This window comes from Salminus brasiliensis, chromosome 16 (genome assembly GCF_030463535.1).
Source record: "Salminus brasiliensis chromosome 16, fSalBra1.hap2, whole genome shotgun sequence".
Taxonomy (NCBI): Eukaryota; Metazoa; Chordata; class Actinopteri; order Characiformes; family Bryconidae; genus Salminus; species Salminus brasiliensis.
In genome coordinates, this window is record NC_132893.1 from 27,198,922 (window position 1) to 27,222,540 (window position 23,619).

Below are 23,619 nucleotides of genomic sequence, written 5' to 3' on the forward strand. Positions count from 1 at the left end.
CTATTTAGAGCCCATAAAGTGAGCCTAGAGTGTGTGTGGCAACAACTGGTGAGGACACTGCTTTTTGCAATTTTTGTTGGCGAGATCATTAAAAATGTCATTATTTCTAATTCTTGATGTTGCTTAAAAGTTTCATCTGTGAATTGGTATAATATTCCAATTAAAAAAAAATCAGACGTCTATAGCGAATAAGGATCACCACTCCTGATCCAAGGTCATCTAGGGTCTTCAGGCTCTACAACAGAGACAAAAGGATAAAGGATAAAAGGTGCACGTATTCGTCACTGTACAGTGTGGACTGTACAGCGAAATGTGTCCTCCGCATTTAACCCATCTGGTAGTGAACACACACACACACACACACACACACACACACACACACACACAGAACGGTGGGCAGCCAACTCCAGCGCCCGGGGAGCAGAGAGGGTAAAGGGCCTTGCTCAAGGGCCCAACAGTGGCAGCTTGCCGAGCCCGGGAATTGAACCCACAACCCTGTTATCGATATCCTGGCGCTCTAACCGCTGAGCCACCACTGCCCTGGAAAGAGAGACAAACACACAGCCTCTCCTAGAGAGATTAATGTCCAAATTTAAGGAGGTCAGACGATCCAACCTACACCCTAAGAGCTATGTCCTCACATCTCTCCTGGGAGTCTACCCTGGATCTGAGCGAGCACACCACTACTTGACTCAGTGCCCTTATAAACCAGCATGTCCCTGTTTACCTCCCTTAATCACTGCACCTCCCACCTGCTAGTCATAGCAATCCCAGCAGAGGCCACATACACAGGGTCGTAACAGATGTAATCAGAAATCAGATGTCACACTTCAGCATTGGCCCTAACATTGGAAGATTGCAAGTTTGCCCACCAGTAACACCACAGATTTCCATGACAGTCTTGTCTACTTTTTGGCTCCTGAAATTGGATGCACAGTCCGCACAGATGAAATATGTAATAAATAATCAAGTGCACATTGTAGGCACATGCAGTAGGCACTGTTTTTTTGTGGAAAGATCATTAAGAAGGTCCATATTTTGAGGACTCATTTTCAAATGCAGTATTATTATCCTCTTCTTGGCCTCTGAAATTTGATATTTTCTCTGGTTTTGTCTGTATTCTGTCTTTTTTGTGCGAATTCTTGAGTGGTTGCCACATTTAGGTCAATTCAGGTAAGTGGTTTCTATTGTCAGGCCTCAATAACCTAACGTATGCATTGGACACTAACCAAGGACAGGACAAGACAATACAATGATCTATGTAACAAATACAACCTGAAAGAAAGCTGAACTAGAACTCAAATGTGTATTTTGTATATTTAAATGACAGTATTTCAAGTCTTTGATCTCCAACCATGCCATTATTTTGTTTTTATAAGAATTATGAAAATTGTTCTGAATTAAGGAAATAATTGTGTCTGGGGAAATTGCTTCAACCTAAAATCCTTGAAATCTCATTTAAATGGTGGTATTCCCATCCCTCTCCACAGCATCTGAAATCTGAGCAGTCAGCAGCGGAGACAAAATGTGAAATCGATAAGAAAGTCCCCTGTTGTCACAGCTGACTGGCACTGTGCTTTGGGGTAGGATTTGTCAGCAAGTCTGGGGAAAATGCATCGCTTCGAGGAGGCATTCATTTAACGTTTACAACGTGGCATTTCCCTCCCATTCCATCTGCATTTTCTTTAATTTGTCTCATTAGACATCAGTGATGCCAGTGTGGAAAGTGAAGGTTGCATTGACTTCCTGTAGTCTAGCATGACTCATCTCCTCCTTTTCGCGGTGAAGAACACGGCGAGATGTTTTACCAGGCCCCAGCACAGACTTATTGGTTTGGACCAAAAAAGGACATTTCCCCTTCTTTGCGTGACAAACCTGCAACACCTCAGAGGCATTGCTGTTTACATGTGGTTAACTGGCATGGGTACACTTTTGGAAGCGAGTGTTTCGTTCTCAGTGCATGCATAGATACTTAGATGTTCTAGATTCTGTGTTAAAAGAGGCAGGGTGATCTTACAGGTCATTAAAATGTACCTTGTGATTTAGTCCACCAACGAAGCTGTGGTTATTGACACAGTACGATCAGCCGTAACATTATATACAGTGCCTAATATTCAATAGGCCCCTCTTGTGCTGCCACAACAGATCTGACCATTCAAGGCATAGACTTCACAAGACCTCTGAAGGCATCCTTTGGTATCTTCCATCAAACGTTAGCAGTAGAAATCCTGTCAGTTGTGAGGTGGGGCCTCCATTGATCACATCAATGAGCAATCCACCAGTTCACCAGTTGTCCTTTCTAGGGCAGCTTTTGGTAGGTACTGACCATTGCATACCACTTGCTGCCTTATATATCCACCCCTTGACAGACGGCACTGTAGATGAAGATAATCAGTGGTTTTCACCTTACCTGATGTTATGGCTAATAGGTGTATATTAAAGTACATCAGACTGTAAGTTGCACTGTGTTGTTTTAGGTGGTTGGAGTATGAGGTGAGGTGCAGATTACTTTAACAGTATTTTTTTTAATAATGATAAACTCCCTCCCTTGACTGCAAGACTCTCAGTTCTCAGCATGTCCCAGTTTGCAGCTCATCTCTGTACCTTTCATCATCAAATCCACATTTCGCTTCTTCCCTCTCATTACTTACTCATTAGTTTCATAATGATTACTGAATAATTCATAGCAATTACTGGAGAATAAGCCTTACAGGGGCATTTCACTAACTTATCAACATTTGTGCATAACTAAATGGTTGTCATTCTGAGTGGTTAGACGTGAAATGCTCTACAGAAGTCAGCATTTCAGAATTGTTCACAGTAACTGTGAGAGGAACCAGATGTCTGAGGTGTCAAAGAGCTCCAAATAAAACTACATCACAGGAAGTTATTACACACAGTGGTTAAAACAGGCTGCCTCATGCTTGAGATGCTTGTTTTATTACAGATGGTTTTATTTGGCCTGAAATGTATGTTACAAGTCTAAAGCATTCTGAGGCCTTGAAGTAGGACTATCTTAGCTTACTAATTGTTTTGGATATTACATAAATGGCTCATTTCACATTAAACCACACTGAATGAGATGAGAAAATGAGAGAAATCTGATTAAATTTTGATTGAGAAATAAGATTAATACAAATATTTTAATAATAAGCAATCTCAGCGGTCTAATGCACTATGCCACAGGGTCATGAGTTTGAATCCCAAGCCATGCTGCTTTGCCATCATCAGCCGGAATCCAAGAGTGCACAAGAGTGCTGTTGCAGATGTTGGTCTGTACATACGTTTATGAAGTGTGGTGGAGCTGGGGACCCGGCGCTTTCCTCCAAGCATGTCAGCAGTGGCTGGCTTTATGTGTATCAGAGGAGACATGTGTTAAGTCCTTACCCTCCTAGTGTCTGGAGCCATGCTAGTGCTAAGGGAAACGGGTGGGTTAATTGGCAGTTGCTCAAACCATCAACTGAAATCAGTTACTCAAACTGTTGATTATCAACAAGCTTAGGGGTGGGTTTAGGGTTGGGTTCAGAAAGTTAGGGTTGGATCCAACATCTTTTATAATCAAATTAAATTCAGCTGCATTAATTAATACTTTTTTGAAAACAAACTGAGCATCCATAAAGCATCTACAGTAGAGACTCTTAAATAAAGTCATACTATTGGGATCAATGTAAAAGCTTAAGGCCTGATTAATGCTTTTTCACCCCCTGGCCAATAGCTATTTTAGCCAATCACTAAGGTGTTTAATGCAGTAGGCCTGCCTCCACAATGCCACTGAAGGGATGTGGAAAATGGTGCAGCCATTTCAGCCTAGTTACAGCAAATAACTATAATTTTTGTGCAAATGTTCTTTTCCATTTGTGGTCTCCTGTGGGGGGTCGTTTGAAGGCCATTCCTTAGCCCAGAACTACATCTGAAAAATGGCATGCCATCTGAGCTCAGTCCTCAGATCAAACTAGACTTACCTGAAAAAGAGCGTCAGATTGATCCCGAGCAGGCCCTTTGGTGAAATGACAGGCCCTGACGTTCTCGTAGGAACTCGTAGAAATAAATTGAAGGGCTTCTTCCGTAAGAAGCCCCAAACAGGCATACATACTATGCCTTAAGAGCCAGGCATCCCTCAAGAGAAAGAGAGAGCGAGAGGGAGAGGGGCTGTGCAAAGCAATGGTGAGATCATTCAAATAGAAAGCGGTTCAATAAGCTTTTCAGAAGAAACAGGAGCTCATATAGAAGAATGACTCACTGCACTCAGCACTCAGTCCTGTGATAATACAATTGGTCTAGGAGGGGAGGAGAGGTAAATAAGACTGGGTGATAAAAAGGCTTGATCTAAAGGGAGAAAAACAGACTAAGCTGGATTGCAGGATGGCTTTTATCTGCATATAGAAGAAGAGAAAGGTTTTAATAAGACTCTGTGTATCTGATGCACCTAAGAAAGCTAGAAGGTGTAATTAAATGAGAGCAGGAAGAAGAGTGATAGACGATGATGCTGATAAGAGTTTTGGTTATTGCCCTGCATGATGTTCTTGGGATGGGTGAAAGGGAGTCATAGCTCATATTGTATCTTACTAAGCTTATTGTATAAGTGAATAACAGTGTTATAATGCACCTGGATAGGATTTTCAATAAGAATCATTGAATCATTGCAGACTGTTTAGTCAGACTTGGCTCGACCTGAGACTGCATACTTGAATTTACACCAATTTATTTTATTATTTCTAACCCAATTCATTAATTCTCCTGTTTCTGTCTTTTTTTTGATGAATTTATAGTTTCATTTGCAGCATTCGTCTGATGCTCTAATGCAGAGGTGAATCTTGTTACACAGGCTTTGCTTATTGGTGAATGTAGTATTAGGAGTCTTGCCCAAAGATTCTTATTGGTGTAATGTGGTGTTCTTACCCATCCCTGGAACTGAACCCTAGCCTGCAGATGACTGTATAAGCTGTGCTGTGGAGAAGTATTACCACGAGAACAGGACTCTCTACAGCCACAATGCTTAATGCCAGGCATGGACTAGAGCACAGAGCTGGGAAGCAGTGGACATGTGTTCTCTGAAATGATGATGCTTCATCCAATTTGAGATGAGAGTTGGAGAGTTGGGGATGAGGTGGGGTGGTGATCATCCAACATCCTGACCTTACGAACGCTCTTGTCTTCACAGCAGTGCTTCAAAATTTATAAAAAAGCCTTCCTCCCAGGACAGTACAGACAGTTACTCCAACACAAGCAGGATGAGCTCTTTAATAATATCCTTGATTGCAGAAGAAGCAATGAAGGAGCAAGTGTCCCAATACTTTTGTCCATATGGCATATGTTGATTAGAAATATGCTTCAGAAATTCAGTGACTTGGCTTCTGAATATTAATGATTTATTGTCAGCTTCAACTGAATCTGTAAATTATTGTATTTTACAAAATGACATTTTACAGATAATAACAGCAACATTAAATGGGAGTTCCAATATTTTTCAAAACTTCATACTTTGGTTATTAAGATAAACAAAATAATTCAGCAAGACTTAGAGTTCTGGAGAAACGTATCAAGACAGATCTATATGTTTGTGAATGGAACCAGACAGTTATGCCTGGTTCCAGATTTGCTGTGTGATATCTGAGATGCTGTATAAGAATGGGGAGGTACATGTGAGGTGTTGTATGGCAAAATAGTTCCCAAAGAACACACCTTTTTTACATTAGAAGACTTTTTAATAGGTTAATAAGGTTTTTAATATATTGGGAAAATATATTATTATTAATTTTAGGGTTTTTTTAGTTTTTGAACCATGCTTCCCATCAACACTACTGTAAAGAGGCATTTTACATCATCACTGAAATTACAGTCACTTTTCTATTATGAAATTCCAGTAATTTCTGGAAGATGCAGCATTAACTAATGTGAGGAAATGCTCCTATTGACTCCAGCACTGCAAGGATCCTTCAGTTTTTGGGAAGTGGGCAATGGATAAATGTTTGTCTGGCAGGGGCACAGCAAGATCGATGACTCATCAGATAAAGAGCGGAAAGTGAAAGCGTCCCTGTGTGATCGTGCAGCCAACAAATTCCAGCGACAGACAGAGAGGTGGCTCTGGGACATAGATCAAAGATAAGAGGCAGAAAAGCTCCGTACAAGCACAAGAGTCTTTCACAGAGAATGGGAGAGAGAAAGAGAGAGGGTGGGGGCTGATCAGATGAGAAGTGACATGGGCCATAAGTCAGAGGGAAGCGAAACTACAGGGTAAAAGAATACAAGTGTGAACAGACCAGCAGTGTAGATAAAAGATAATACAGCATAAAAGTGGGCGATATGTGACACCCCTCTTCACAATTGCACAGTGAGAAGTGAGAAAATACGTGAACAATTCGTCTACAAAAATGATTTAAATATGCCATGCTTCTGTACATTTTAGATCAGTTTCAAAATCATGTTGATGCTTGATGTAATAAGAAGAATAGGCTCGCTGTCAGTGTTACTCCGGCATCAGAATGCTGCTAACCGCAGAATGTAACTCTGGAGAAACAGGCAGAATAACGCTTGTGAGAACTGTGTAACACTGTGTAACCGGAGTCATATGAAGGCCGATATTTCTATGCATTTCAGGTGGGAAGCTCATCACACAGTAACTCACACACCCACACCTGGGGCAATTTAGCATGGCCAGTTCACCTGCCGTGTGTTTTTGAGAGGTGGGAGGAAACCAGTGAAACCGCAATCCCACATGGGCACAGAGAGAACACGCATTGACTGGCATAAGAATTGAACTTGCAAGTTCAGACGTGTTAAGCACTGTAGCACATTCACTATACCTCCTAAAAAATGAATACTAAAAATCTCATTAATAAGCAGTTTATGCAGTTACTATACACTGGCTGTTGTTGTTGTTGTTTGAGGCTCTCTATAATTGGTGTACATGCATATTTGTGTGAGATGCAGCTGCTCAGTCTTCTAGAAACACTTATGGAGATGCATTTGATCACAATAATGATAGCATATAGCCACATTCTTCACTCTTTTAATGCAGAGAGGTTTAATAGGCTCATACAACAACATCCTAATGGGTAATGAACTGTGAATACAGCACTGAGGGACCCGAATTTGGCCAGTTCTAACGATTTGTCACTTCTAATTTGGAGCCACAGACGATGAGAAGGGCAAGTGCCAAACCCAAACAAATGACCCCATGGAGAGGCTTCTCTTCTCCTTTTAAACCCTTTTTTCTCTTCTCCTAATGACTCAGTGACCCATTAGTAATGTCACTGAGCACGTGAAAAACCACTTAAATACGTCAATGGGCTCAGCAGGCCCGTCGGATAGTTTTCTCCGAGGTTATCAATAAAAGCTGGATGTTTTTATTGCTCCAGATTGATGAACTGTGCAGTAGGACTTGCCGTCGATACAAATGTGAGACACTCAACAGTGTTTTAATTAAAGGTTCTCAACGTTGTGCCTACGCACCATGTGAGGCCTAATGGCAATAAACGTCTGAAATGATCTCACTAAGATAAAGATGAAGTCTTCCTGTACATACACTTCCTGTATGCTTTGTGATCTTGTGGTTCAGTAGCTGTGCATTTTGCCCGCAGACGCTGAACGCTATGAAGTACAATGCAAGCAGTGCAGTTTTCTCTATATGCCTAGATTTAGTTCTGCTTGCCTCGCTAAGCAACAGAACTGCACTTTGACATGTTCAGGTAGTCCTAAAAGCATGATGTTCAGCCTGACATCTTCATCACAGCAAAACCTTATATCTCGTATATGGGAAATTATCCGTTTTTTTATTTGGTTTTAATGAGACATGTTTTGACAGTTTTGCTGGGGATGGTGTGGACATGTCCCCGCCACTTTCTAAATGCATCATTCCTCAGCTTTACATTTGCATGTGACCCTGGGCTATGTAGAGGTAAGACTAAGTCAAGACCATGACAGGGGACATGATTTTAAGATTAAGAACAGAATACACTGAGTCCAAGACAGAGACCAGGACATATTAAGTCAAAGTCAAAAACAAGACCAGGACACCTAGAGTCTGAATCAGGACAGAGGCCAGGACACATTTAGTCAGAGTAAAGACCACAACCAGAGCACCTCAATTTCAAGTCAAACCCAGGACAATCTAAGTTCAAATCAAGACCAAGATGAAGACACATCAAGCTGAGACAAAACCAAGACCTTTCTGCTTTGAGTGGACAGCTACAGACACTGGACACTGCACTGCTTGTTATTTATGTATTTATTTATTTATTTATTTCTGTTGTCTTAAAGGGAAGTCACTCTCGTGGTGTTTAACATGACAGCAATAGTGTGATGACTGCAGACAAGAAGGTGGTGGTGAAGCAATCAGAGTGTTGTGAAGCAGTAGTAGATTTTAACAGAGGTGCTTCACTACGTCCTCCTCTGCTGTTGTTTTTAGACATGTTGTCTAGCATGAGCAATATTCCCACATGATCACCCCACTATTCCCTATCCAGCCAGGAGGGAAGACTTTTTCCAAACAGCACACGCTTATCTGCCCATCTCTCTAATTCGCTCTCTCTCTTCTTGCCCTCTTCCTCTTTTGTTTCTCTCTTTCTCTTTGTCTCTCTCTCTCTCACTTTCTCTTTTTTGCTTGTTCTCTCTCTGTGTGTGTCTCTCTCTCTTTCTCTCTTGCTCTTTCTCCAATGCTACACGCTTATTTGTCTTTCTCTCTCTCTTTCACTTTTCCTTTTTTTGCTTGCTCTCTCTCTCCCTCCTCTTGCCCGCTTCCTTCTTTGTTTCTCTCTCTCTCTCTCTCTCTCTTTGCTCTCTTTCTCTCTGTCCCTCTCTCTCTCTCTCTCTCTCTCTCTCTCTCTCTCTCTAAACAATGCATAAAACAATGTCATATCTGTCTCCATCAAGACTGTTTATCCAGCCTTTCACCTCCAGCTCATCCAGCACCACCCCACCGCCCTCCACTCAGCCTCCTATATCATCTCTTCCCCTCTCGCTCAGTGTAATATCCTCATACGGGGCTTTCCAGAATAACCGTCACTGATTACATTTGCATTTCTTCGCCATTGTGCCGTTACCCGAAAGTTTCCAGTTAGAACCAGAGCTGTTTCCACCTCCAGGCTCAATGCCAGAGCGCAGATTATAGGTGTATCCCGAAAGGCCAGGAGATCTGATAGACTCTTTTCAGAGTATTGGGTGTTTTACTTATTGCATTAGTGGCATCTGAGGCCGTGCTGCAGTAAAAGTGAAGTGAGAGCAGACTGCTGGCGCTACTGGATCTTCTTTCATACACGAGTGAAACAGCAGTATGGTGCAGTATCAGTACTGTAGAAACCCTGTTGTTCTGCTTGCCCTACAAAGCAAAGGAGCAGAACACAATAACACTTTAAGAGTTCATTGATTTCTGCTGGAAATGAGTCCCACTCTTTTACTTTTTTCCATTTCAAACAATTGCTTCAACTACTTTTGTTGGACGTCCTGACTATTAGCATTAAATACGCATGAGTTCTCTCCTGACAGTGTACTTACAGTGCATTACAGCCGTTTTTCCTACTGAAGGCTTTACCAGTTTCACAGTGCAATGAAACTGTCCCTAAATTTTTAATCAGGCTGTGTCCATTACGAGGCGTCTTTGTGCCAGAGAGCAGAGATGGGCAGAACGCAGTAAAAATTCCACAAACTAAGACAAACTCACATCTCATGGGTTCAGTTCAGAAGCTAGCCAAGTCTCAAAACTCTGTAACCCCAATATGAGTTTTTGAAGGTATTCTCTGGTCTAGGCTGTTCTGTGGTTCCCTTCCTTTTACAGGCAAAATCAGGCCCGTATCATCAAATTACAGGCCCCTCTGGGCACAAACGTGAAGTGGGCCCCAATGTAGCTATTTTTTTTGTGGTGTGGGTTACGTTTATATGCACTAGCTATTCAGATAACAGCGACAGCGAGCGCACTTACCCCCCTCTCAATAAGGATACTGCAAAACACAGTATCAAACCAGGCGGGCTGTGAGCTGCTGGAGCTGTTACGCTCAGGTTGCGGGCTGCAAGAGCTGCCGCTGACGGTACTGCTCGCTTGCTGCTAGCTGCGTTGTGTTAGATTGTGTGTGGCATCTTCTATAACCTCCTTATTCGGTTCTTTGCTTGGTTGCTATGTGAAAAAAATATTTTATTAAAGGCACAGGCTGCAACAGCATTGCCTCCCAGTCCTCTTTCACTTGTTTTCTTTTTTGTTTAGTGTTCCCACTTCTTTTACTCTGTGCTTCCTTCAGTCAACAAGCACCTTTACTCAATGTCTTAATTATCTTAGACCCACCTACGACCCTGTTTTACCAATCATATAGCTTTATTTACTGTCATGGCCATGTAACCTAAAAAGGCCAGTTTTCTTATCGTATTAAAGTTGCTTGCCTGGGCTCTATTGTTGCCTGGGCTCTATAGTGTCCATAAAACCCATAGGATAATTCAGGCCTGTGTAAAAATGGTGCGATCGTTTGTTGTGTGGTGTGCTGGTGTTCCATTTTCTAAAGTACATTGAGGGTTGAAGGTAGCAACGATAGCATTCCAACTTTTTTACAGTCAGGTCGTTTGGATCAATGCTTTTTAATGGTGTGATCTCAGCCCGTCCGTCGGTCCTGCATCAATATTATATTATTATCAATATTATAGTTGTCTCCTTTTGTTATAAACTGGGATGTACTAATCTTGGGTACTGCTTGTGTTAGTGTACTTTTTCCAGTCACAAGGCTGAGGTGTTTTGATCTGCCCACACAGCTTTAACATAACTGCCTATTTAGCAGCGTCTCACTCATTTCCAGTCAGAGAAAAAAAACAAGCAAAAGCTGAAGCTAAATCCACCAGCATAACCACCAGCTAGCAAGCTAACCTGGGTGTCTCTGGTCTGTCATTGGACTGTTCATTCCTTTGTTCATTCAACTGTTTGCCATTTAATTTCGCTTAGTTTTACACGGGTGTCAAATAAATGCCATTTCAAATATCAAAAATGCCATTTAAATATCAAGGCTACGTCCAGACAGTTCTGTATGAAAGCCCATACTTGTCACATAAACATAAAAAAAAATAATAATAAAGCAAGTAAGTTTATCTAAATAAAGACTTAGTATCACAGAATAGTGAGAAAGTAGTAATCACTTAACATCTCATTATAATTATGTGGTATTTGAAAATAATGACAGCATTTTAAAATTAGATAATTATGTAGTTTTTCGGCACTATGACTTAGCATCTCAAAATAATTACTTTGTATCTCAGAGTAATGATGTACAATCTCAAAATAATGACAGTGTCTTAAAATGAGTTATAAAATAATTATGTAGTATTCTGACATCATGACTTAGCATCTCAATATCACAAAAAAGGATCTTAAATGAACAAGTAGGATTATCAAAATAATTACTTAGTATCTCAAAATAGTGAGAAAGTATCTCAAAATATAGAGAAAGTATCTTATAGTAATGACTTAACATCTTATAGAAATTATGTAGTATTTACAAAAATAATGACAGCGTATTGACAAGGAGGAAAGCACATGTCTTGGTGAGCTAGAAAATCTATCTGAATTCAATCAGTCTGATGTCAGTGGGATTTGTTTGTCTTGTTGCTGGTGGCAACAGTTAATATATGTGCAAATGGACCCTCATTCCGGTGGGGCTGCATTTCCATAACGCATGACTGATTGGTGGTGACAGTCTAATATTTCCAATCCAGCAATCAGACAGGGTGAAATTTGACGTCCTTTACTAAACTAGGAGGATGTCGATCATACCTGTTTCCCCCAGCTGAGGTGAGATGAGCTGACACAGAGCTGGTCCACTTTCTGCGGCACTGAGACAAGCCTCCACCAGAGCAGCTACTGTGTGCAGGTTGGGTGAAGTAAAAGACTTTGACAGTTGGTGCCTGACATTGGATTCCTGTGTTTGAATAATACTTGGGCGGAAAATCAAATTTACACAATTTCTCTCTTAACTGAAGTGTTTGCAATCAGTCGACATGTTAGGAATCTGTCTTTCTGCACTGCGATGAGGTGAATGTAGCTAAACTTAGCCTTGTTAGCATTGTGCGAGCTTAAAGGGCCCATATTTGTCATTTTTCATGTGCTTAATATTTTCGGTGAGGTCCACTTATGACATTTAAGCTGGTTTATGTAAAGTCAGATGCATAAGTATTTCAACAGTGACACACATTTTTGTATTTTTGTCTCTGTACACTACCTCAATGGATTTAAAATGAAGCACAGGCACAAATATAACTGGCCAGCTGAATGATAAGCAGATAAGCAGTCTCGTGTAGCATGTGTTCTCCTTATTTTTGAACAAATCAGCTGTCAAACATGGTGGAGGCACTGTTATGGCACGGACACTTTGCTTGGATTCAGTCAAATGCTTCAAAACTGATAGGACGCCACTTCGCTGTGCAGTAGTGACCCAAAACATAGCAATCCTAAAAGCTTCTATTCTGAAGGGGTCGAATCATTCACCTGACCGCAACCCTATTCTGATGGTTTTTTCACTTACTGAAGAAAAAACTAAAGGCAAAAACACCCACAAACACACAACAACTGAAGACGGTTGCAGTAAAGGCCTGACAAAGCAGCTTAATAGAGGAAACTCATTTTCTTGAGTGTTTGTTGAGGTCTGTGAGTTCAGACTTCAGGCAGTCATTTACTACAAAGGATTAAAAATAATCCTTATATTTATAATTATGCTAGTTTGCCCAATTACTTCAGCCTGTACAAATGGAGATACTATATAAAAAATGGCTGTAAATGCAATATATTTTTAAATTGAATGAGTTACAGCTGAAAGTTAATGTTTCAGTCACATCAGCTGCATTTCATCAAATCCCCTGATTTGGTAAACAGAGGCAGAATTGTAAAATTTGCACCCCTGTCCAAATATATTTTACACAATCGTTTCCAATTTCGTTGGGCTGTTTTTCCTATTGTGTTAGCAACAACTTGTTGCCTTAAATAAAAAATAAGTCAAGCTTTGTTGAACAAATGAAAAAGTTTAAGTTGAATGTATTTAAAACACTAAACTCTGCAGGTTAGAACATCTCAAATACATTAGGGAAGAAGAACTCCTAACCCAAAGTCTTAACTGAAGGAAAATATCTATGCATTTTTAATTATTAACCCCTTAAACAGCCTATTGACTGCCGGCAGGCTGAACATGTTATTACAACCTTCTATTACCTAAGAACAGCCCCACCAGTTTGTACAGAATTCCCTGTAGTTACTGAATAATACGCTTTACTGTGTAATAAGCCTTTCTGCGTTAAAGGGTTAATCTGCCATAAACACTAACAGTATAATCCTGTGGTAATACAAGAGTGAACACTGCAGTACTGAACCAGCATATAGTCACACTCAGCAGTACAGACAATAGTACTTTACAGCCGACAACACTGCAACCTGGCAACCAACCGTTATATAAGTTATAACAGCATAGCTAAGAGTCGGTGGCCTGAGGGAAACAACTACACACTCACTGAGACCAAACTCAATTATGATAAGATTCAACCCAAACATCTGGAAAATGACCTTTATAAATAACATATATAACTGTTTCTGTAGACTAAGAACACAAGCTTATGCAGAGCACAGTTTGGATTGATGGCCACAGTATTATTATTATTTTTTTTTCAATCAGTGAAATGATAAAATGTAAGATATGTGTCTTATATTCATATTCAGCTTGTTTTTCTGACTAAATACAAATCTATTGTTATCTTGGTTAAAAAATATTCATATCAACTAAGGGGCAGAACCGATAGCCACTTCTGGGCCTATGGAAATAGTCTACCATGGTATATCAGTACTGATGGCTCTGGGCTGATATCAGCAGAAAATGGTGGATCAGATATCAGAGGGAAATAGGAAATTAATCCGATCCAGTCCTGTAACAAATCTGGCCTAAAATAGCACACACACACACACACACACATTGTGTGATGTGACGATGCTAGCTGTGTGTTTCTGCCTGCAGGCTAGTCGAGTAGTTTGAACTTACTTTTAGGTGTTCATTACCAAAGTGAGTTAGAAGCTAAGTAGAGGCTAAGAAGTAAGAAGCTTAGTAGACTTTAAAGAAGGACTATTGGCTTGGTATCGGTATTGGTCGATTTCAGTATCAGTGCTGCTGCTGGGAAAGAAAATTATTGTGCCATCTTCAGCCTTAAAGTACTGTTATATACATCCTTACTGCCTGCTCAGTCTTTCAGCCTGGTCCTCATTCAGAAGCAGCAGCATATCCTCAGCAGATCCTCAGACACTTCGTTATTATCACACAACAGATGCTGGGATCCCATTAGTCGCCTCAAACGTGCTGGAAACAAATGTGTGCTGTTCGTTCCCCATACAAATATTGGCCACGGTGTAAATTTGAGCAATGTGTTGTGGGCATATGAGTAACTGGTGCTCCTACGAGACACACACCAGCTGTGCTTTCATTTAAGCTTGGTTAGTGTAGAGAAATTGTGTGTGTGTGTGTGTGTGTGTGTGTGTGCATACTGTATGTGTATGCGTTTGTATGCGTAACAAAGCCATTCAGCTCTGCGATCGATCAGAGCTGCAGAGCTTTGAGTAAAATTCCCCAGCCTGGCCCGCCGGATCATACAAATGACAGGTGGTAATGAAAACAGAGGGCCTGCTGCTGTAGACACGGCGGCCCGCAGAGGAGCAGGGCCGAAGACCGCACTTCCAGCACACTGAGCCGAGCGCGGCAGACGATGGCAGGAAAAGAAATAACCATTTCCTTCTGTGAAACAGACTCATCTTTTGTGGACTTAAACAAAAACAACACAAACACAGAACTCAGTGGATGCCAGTGTATGAGTAGCTGATGATGAAGTGGGGTTTTGTGGTGTGTTTGGGTTTCACCTGAATGATGTTTTGGTGGGATTTCAGTAAGCTCCAGCACTGAGCTCAGCTGGCTATGGGTTGATGAAATGTGCATGATGTTAAGCCACCGTGCGTTTATTGATTTCTTGCATTCTATTGGCTGCTCTAAGGCAGCCAATGTAAAATAATAAAAGTGCTGTAGATGAAATATAGGCCTTTTATGCCAGTGCAGTTCTGTCTGGTAATAACTGTGTTGATGTAGTATATATATATATATATATATATTTTATTCATGTGGAAATGATGTACACATTTACATCAAATTAACTTAACATGTAAAAAATTAATTTAACTTTGTTAAATTGCATTGTTAGCGAACTGGTACTTGATTCTAGTGCAAAGAATCTAGAAAACAGCCATAAATGTTTACAATAAGCAAATAATAATAGAAGTAATTTGGTATTTTGTTTCTTATTGTATAAAAAACAAATGGAAAATGTATGGTATAAGAGGTCATGGGTCACTAGCAATCCAAAGCATTTAAAGGTTAATGCCAGAAATATGCTTTATGCAAGTGTGTAAATGCAAATACTTCGAGCTACGCGAACACAGTGAATACACAATAAAGCTGCATTCTATAAAAGTACTACTCCCTATAAACCTCTAAAGTCAAGCATATATTAAGGTCTCCCAGACTAAGCTGGGTTTCTCTACCAAAGAAATAAATGGAAGTTTGGAAATTCGCTGCTGTCTCATCAGTGATGAACAACACTGTCCCAAACCTCATATGTTATGACCCGTGTCATTTTTTTGCACAATTGCTAGATCTTTAAAATTAAGAACAAGTCAAAATATTAACATTGCTACTTCTATGCTACAAGCAGGGGCTCTGACAGCATGAAATGGTATTACACTGGGTCGCACAACTCTAACAATTCTGCCAAAATACTTAAAGAATACATTTTAGGGCCCCTGTCAGTCACAGGCTCTTGTAATCATCCAACCCCCCCATACAATATAATATTGCTAAATAATATTGCTATTACTTTTTAAATTCTTATTTATATTGTTTATATAGTGTCAATTTTTTATCTAAAGTTTTTGGTAACTGAGTGTCTTGCTATCCCTTTCTGCTGTGACACTGAGAATTTCCCCACTGTGGGACTAATAAAGGACTATCTTATCTTATCTTATCTTACAACACCCCTGCCTACAAGCTTCTTAATATATGTATAGATATTAAAATGAAACTGCCTAGAATGGAAAACTATTTTTTTGGTTTCACTGAATAATGAGAGTTTGGCACATGGGAGTAACAAACCGTAATCTTTTAAACACTGTTGTGAAAATTCAATAACCAAAACAGGGCAGGAAAATGGGCCAATTCCAAAACACAAATTTACATTTAAGGCATTTAAGAGCATTAAGAGCATTTAAGGCATCTCCAGAGCGACTTTCAAAATTGCTTCACTGTTCACTCAGAAAAATACCCGTAGCTAGTTTGTATGGACTAGGATCCAAAATATACATCTAAGCTTAGATGCTGCTAAATACAAAAGTCGGTATAGAGACCACAATACTTGGCACTACATTTCGCCCAAGTACTCTTGGAAGAGGAGGGTATTAGCCTGTATATGGCTAACATGTGTCCAGTGACATTTAAGAGAGGACATAATCACATTAGATTCTGTCACACAGAAACCCAGTTTGAGTTGCTAATATAAATATAGCAGTAAAGCAGGACGCACTGTTCCACAGTAGATCCTGTCTACAGACACTCTGAGCGGTCATTTGCCACCCAACCCAACACCCACCCCCTGGAGTGATGAGTGTTTTACCATCCACAGTAACACAGGCATGCATTTGTACAGCTTGACTGGGAGATTGCGAAGCACTGGCTGGATGTTGCCATTTGCATTCGCTTACATGCAAATCCCATCACCATTAGGCCATCATGGAAAATTTCTCATTTTACAGGTAGGAGGGGGAAATGCTTACTGTAATGGTTTCAAAAGATCATGTCTTAGTCAAAAAAATCCACACCTCCCACTTTACACGAGTAAACCTAAACTCCTAAACCCAAATGACTCATCATACAGTAATTAATAGTACTTTTAAAGGGCATATTTCCTTAAATAACATTTAATTTAAACATACACATAGTAATTATGCTAGCCTAACATATGCAATCCATAAGAAACTGAGCTGTACATTTGAGTCATGTAAATTCCTAGTTTGTAGTCCAGAGTTAATATGAATAAGACCATTAGTAGTCCTTTATTGCTAAGGAGAAAATTTGCAGCGGGACACCAAGTCTCCAGAAAGAGCATAAAACCATTCTCAGACAATTGTTGGTGGTAAATGGAGGGAAGGAAATCATTAGGCTCTTCTGCAGAGGTAATTCTGAAGGGAACACAAGACCTTTACGCCGCCTCTGTGGTGCTGATGGCAGGGAATGTTGCAGGGGGCTGAGCTGAGATGATGTTTAAGACGGAACAAGCATGGCAGGGAGGGGTCCCTCAGGGTCTGATTGTGGGTCTGCTTGGCCTTTAGGGTAGAAATACTCTGCTGTTCCATCCCCAATCAAAACCCACAGGCCTACACTGATAGTTCTGTAAGAAATGAAATAAATACAATGAAGATTTATACCGGTCTCTTCTTACCACAAACAGAGCTGGTTGCTTCCTTACTTTCTTTGCTGGAGCCACAAAGCCAAGTAAGCTAGAAAGCCATGTAAATGTGTGACTGTGCAAACTGTATAGCTAAATCCTCCTACACTTCACTCAAACCGCACTGAATCGCTAACTGAACTCAAACAGACTTGCTGTTGAGGTTTCTGACACTTTCTAAACTAGGCATCGAAATGGCTGCTAGAACAGGGTTGAGCTCAGCACACTGCTTTTCAGAAACCACACAAGCATATCTAACCCCATGTGTTCAAGGCAAGTGTGAAGGACAGCTGCTGCTACTGTATACAGCTATGTGATTAGCCTCTGTCCATGTTTAGACATGCGGTTTGCAGGATATTCAGTTAAAGCTTTCCCCTGGCTTGTTAACTACATTAGCCTCACTCAGAAACACACAGCAGGCCTGTGTGAACGTGCTGAATGAACAACACCAAACAGGAATTAACAGGGATGCTCTGTTCGAATATTTCACAGTGATGGTGATAGACACCAGACATCCAAGCTGTGTCTCAAACTGTGCCTATTTACTATATAGTGCGCTACTTTGGGGTTCTGCCATTTTGTAATGGTGTCTGAAAATGTAGTGCCGAATTTTTTGAGGCAAGTGTGAAAGTCAGCTGCTGCTACTGTTTATAGCCATATGATGTCCTGTCCATGTTTAGACACGTCAGGCACACGTGAACGTGCTCAATGCATTTGGGGTGAGGAGAAAATTGTGTGAATTTGATTTCTTGCCAACTGTTTTACCCATGATCCTTTTAAATTGGATTTATGTAGCATCGTCGGTCACAACACTGCCTTTCTTGTGCCAGGCTGGAGTTGATTTCCCTGGTGTGGGCAAGTACAACACACTAGTAAGAGTCTGTGGGCAAGACTCACGCTACATTCACCTACCTGTGTAACACAAATATAAGACTTTTTAGATGCCATAATGCCATAAATGAGAGTATGAAATGTAAATGTCATGGCCTTCTTCTTTTTCAGGCCTTCTAGCTCGATTCTAGCTTTCCCTGGATAGGAAACATGTCTAACATGCTTCACTTGGAAATATGTTACAGTAAATGTACAGAAAAAATATTATTTTATTAAATATATTATACAGAAAAAAGCCTGGACGCTTGTCTTCGGTGGATCTTAAAGGATGGTGGGTCAAGCTGAGCCATACTTGAACTCAAAGAGCTCAAATGGCCTATATTGACTTATATTTAAGCCTCCAAATTACCAGAAGCCCAGCCCATTAACTAAACCCAGCCTATTCACCCTAGCTGGTGAAGCAGTAAAACATGGCAGTCACCTTGGGGTGGGAAGGGGAGCTCAAATGCGTCTTTATTTATCTCGGTTTATTCATAAATATATTATATATCATATTATTCCCATTTAATTTTGGAAAACCAATAGACCTGCAACCCTATTGCTTGTCTAGAGTATGCACCAAATTTGCCTCCAGGGCTCTTACTTTTGGAAATAGTGTAATTCTGAAGACATGCTACCATGTCTTATTACCAGGCTGATGTTGATTAGCCTATTGGATTATAATTGTACAATGATAACAGCTCAAAAGCATTTTCAGAAACAAATCAATGAACAGCACAGCATGAAATTGAGAACGACCGTCTGAAACGTGACGTCCACTTAGAAAACAATATAACCACATAAGCGCCATTGCCATCTACAGATTGGTGTATGTGTCTAATCTCATCCAGTTCAGCAAAGCTACTGAACATGACTGGCAATCTAATTACAGCTAACAGTTAACGCCTTCACTTGGCAGAGTTTTCTGGTAGAAACTTGCTGTATGAAAATCTGTGATTCTGTAGCTTTCACCACCCACATCCTCCATATGCCAACATGTCTGCAGTGTTGTGGCAGAAAGTTAATAAGGTGCAAGCGGATGTGTTCTCACATTATTTGCTCCAATCTCTTGTTATCTCAAATGGTCGTCATTAGCTTCATCTCAGGATTCACTGGAAGCTACTGCCATGGTGCTGTCCTCAGTGCGCTCACACACATACACTCTCTGAAACAGTGTAATGTTCTTAATGGGTTGTTAAATATGAAAAGTTAGACGACAATTCTGCTGCTTTTGGGAAATGTCACGTGACTTATTAATTATATAAACTGGCTTATGTTGATTTTTGCTGGTCTGTTGCAGGTGTGGTGCCTATTGACCAGCAAGCCCCTTTTTTTGCTGATGATCATCATATCAACCTCCATTGCTCGTGACTAGCATACCAGCGTAACTTTACAGATGAATAAATAAATAAATAAATCATGTTTTAATGTTAATTAATATAAACTGATTTTTTATTAGTTGTGTCCAAATAAGGTAAAAAAAAAACAAACATAAAGATGCAAGATTTAGTTCTGACAATGAGGATGCGTTGGTATTTGCTGGTGACCACTTTGCTGGTCCATGCTGGATGTTTTAACAGGGATGTTCATTATATAGTGCGCTACTTTGGGGTTCCGTCCTTTTGTAATTGGGTTCCAATAACGTAGCGCTGAATTTTCAGTGCACTGTAACAATCCCACAATGCACCAAAATATATAATGTACAAATAATGTACACTAAGGACATGGAATACCCATAATCCATCAGGTTTGAAGAGTCACACAGCTCAGGACCAGCATTCAGACTGTTTATTGTGGTGCACTCTGCTGTCTCACAGTAATGAGCTCACACTCATAACGACATGTCCGAAATCGCTCACCACCTTGTTCAATCCTGTTCCCTATAATAGTGCTATATATATATATGGTCTGGATTTTCATATGTAGGGGGTAGTGAATAGGGCACAGTTTCGGACACAGCTCGAGAAAGCGTTTGAAACATTTAAAGCAGCATTATGCGAGAATTGGTATTTCTTGCTCCTGGGCTCCCCCTACAGTCGGGAGGTGGAATTCGCTTTCAGACAGCTGTGTAGAAGGACACGTTTACACACATTTTTGGGCTTTTGAGAGATACAGAACCGTCACTGAAAGTGAAAGACGCAGGCAGATTGAAGCAGTAGGGTAGTATTACAGGATTGCACACAAAGTTACATAGAGACATTGGTAGTGTGTTGAGCCTGGAAGAGGAACGAGAGAGATGCTGTTCTCCCTATTAGCTGCTATTTTAAGGTAAAATGCTGGATAGAGTTGCTTTACTGCCCCAAAAAGATGCCTAAAACGTTGTTTAGTGATTAAAAAACAAAATACATCATGGATTGTGGAAATTGACAGCAAACTTGAAAGATTTCACTGTAAGTATGCTTTGAGCCTGTGTTTTTAGCAGTAAACATAGATTATGATGAAAAATGCTTGAATAGTCATTTAAATTCCCAAGATCCTCAAAGCAAACACCAGACTAACACAACCCAACTCACACACTGCTGGACCAGACACTGGAGAGAGCAGGAAGCCCCCCAGGACTGATTACATTCACACACCCACTGTGTTCGGGCCAGGCTGGCCTTAAAGTGCATACGCCTGTGAAATAAACAACTGCGATCTCATAATGGGAATGAAAATTAGAGCTGGAGTGCCAGCCCTTCCCATTCATTTTCACATACCAGGAGATGACCTGGAGCTGGAGCTGGAGCTGGAGCGCTCGGCTGGCTCCCTCTGCTGGGAGGCCATTAATCAGCTCCACGTGTCAGGCAGGAAAACCCGCCAGAGGAAGCCGGCGTGTAAACAGGAAACAGCCTCTCAGGCTCTTCAGTAGCGTCAAAGTGTGTAAAATACACACCTTACCAACTAAAACAGACAATCCTGAGACAGCTAGACTCACACACGACATGAGAGCACACATCCAAGGCAGTCAAACTGAATCTCTGATAGTCTCAGACTCAAAGAAGGGTACTGGCACCATTAAAGGAGAGTCCTCCTGTGAGGCCTGTGCCACATGATGGCGCACTTCCCAAACCCCTGATTTTCTGGGTTTTACTTCTACTCGTGATTCCACTGTGATGATAATAATAATAATAATAATAATAATAATAATAAATTGTCGTTGTCACACAAAAACTTAAAGTCTCAATGGTTACTGTTTTTTTTAATTGATATAGCCTAAATCAGGCAGCTGCTTTTTACAGTGTATCAGATTTCATGATTAATAGAACAATAGAAATTCTTCATAATTACTTGAAGAATTTTATCCAAGTGCAATTGAGTATTACCAAATAGATCTGAAATAAATGTAGTTGAAATAGATGGGAAATCATAAAAGGGAAATCAAAGATCAAACCCAACTAAATAAAAGGCAATTTTTAAACCTATTGAATAATAAACACATTTTTATATTTACAGAATTGATCTAACTTTATAGACACATCTATATCTGACTATATAGACATTTATCTGACTCTTATCTCAGTCTTACCCAAGGACTCTTATTGATGTAGCATGGTCTCCTTGCCTAGCCAGGGAATTAAACCCCAGTCTGCCATGGAAAAGGTGCTGTTGTTACCCACTACACTCTGTATGTATACTATAGGTATAATAATGCTGCTACACAGGGATTCTTTGAGTAATGCCATAGAAGAACCATTTTTTTAAAAAGTAAATGTGAAGAACTTTAGTAAAAATTAGTAAAAAAAAAAAAGCCCCTTTCAATCACTTATTTTAACCATAACACACTCTCTTCTATGGCATCTCATTGTAGCACCTTTATTTTTAACAGTGTATGCTACACCTGCCACTTAAATAAACTGTATTAAAAAAATTAAATTAATACATTTAATAATATTTGGGCTGCTTAACAGCTCTGGTCAGATTGAAACCTCATTTAATGACATTTTCTCCCTTAAATACTAAAGAAGTATTACATTTCCCAGGTCAGGATTGTGAAGGTGATGAGGGTGTGTAGTCTTTCCTTGTAAACATGCCCTGTAGAAATGATCATCTCAGGTAAACATGTGCATGTATGTTCGGTCGATTCTTTGTTAATACATTCGTTTTCATAAGATTGACACCAAATTTGAGCTTTGCATTCATCCAATGAATCATGGCCTCAGACTTGTGCCTAATTATTCACTAAACAGCTTTAGGAAGCCCCATCTGCCAGTATGTATTGTTATTTCCCCTTGGCACAGAGTAAAGTGGCAGGGGTGCTCAAGCGCAAATGACCTCATATTAATAGCTCATGTATTACACAGTCATGAAGGAAGACACTGATAAATGGGCCCTGAGACACAAAGCTGATTGGTAATGCCTATATTGCTACCATGGAAAAGTTGTGGGCGGGTAGCATGGTGAATAGAGCTGTGTGGATGTGTGTGTGTGTGTGTGTGTGTGTGTTTGTGAGTGTGTGTGTCAGAGAGAGAGAGGGAAAGAAAGAGAGAGAGAGCATGTGTGCATGTGTTGTTGAGCGTTAGTCTATCCTGAATCTCCCAGAAGCTTGAGACGCATTACTGTTCAGGGCTTTGGGAGATATAGCCAATTGAGTTTAATTAACAACTGATAGCTTAGTCTTCCCTGTTATGAATAACTAATTTCCTCAGCCCTCGTGAGACAGTCTGCTCAAGCCTAATGAATAATTTGCCAGTGTAGGCAGAACCGAACCCAATAGCTTCATACAGGCCACAGTCCTGAATATAATATTTGACTATGGCCAGTATTCAAATACTCATCTGTCATGCTCTGTCGTCTGCCTATGTCAACCTATTGTGAGAAGAATGTGTAACTGTGTCTATTTACTGTGTTTCTATCTATCTATCTATCTATCTATCTATCTATCTATCTATCTATCTGTCTGTCTGCCTGTCTGTCTATCTATCTATCTATCTGTCTATCTGTCTGTCTGTCCGTCCGTCCGTCCGTCCGTCCGTCCGTCCGTCCGTCCGTCCGTCTATTTTTCTATCTATCTATCTATCTATCTATCTGTCTGTCTGTCTGTCTGTCTGTCTGTCTGTCTGTCCGTCCGTCCGTCTATTTTTCTATCTATCTATCTATCTATCTATCTGTCTATCTATCTATCTATCTGTCTGTCTGTCTGTTTGTCTCTGTATTTATCTATCTATGTATCTGTCTGTCTGTTTATTTATCTATTTATCTGCAATACGTGCAGATAGATCTATCCAATATGATATGGTAAAATATGATACAATATGAAACAATATTGTTGCTGTCACTCAAACA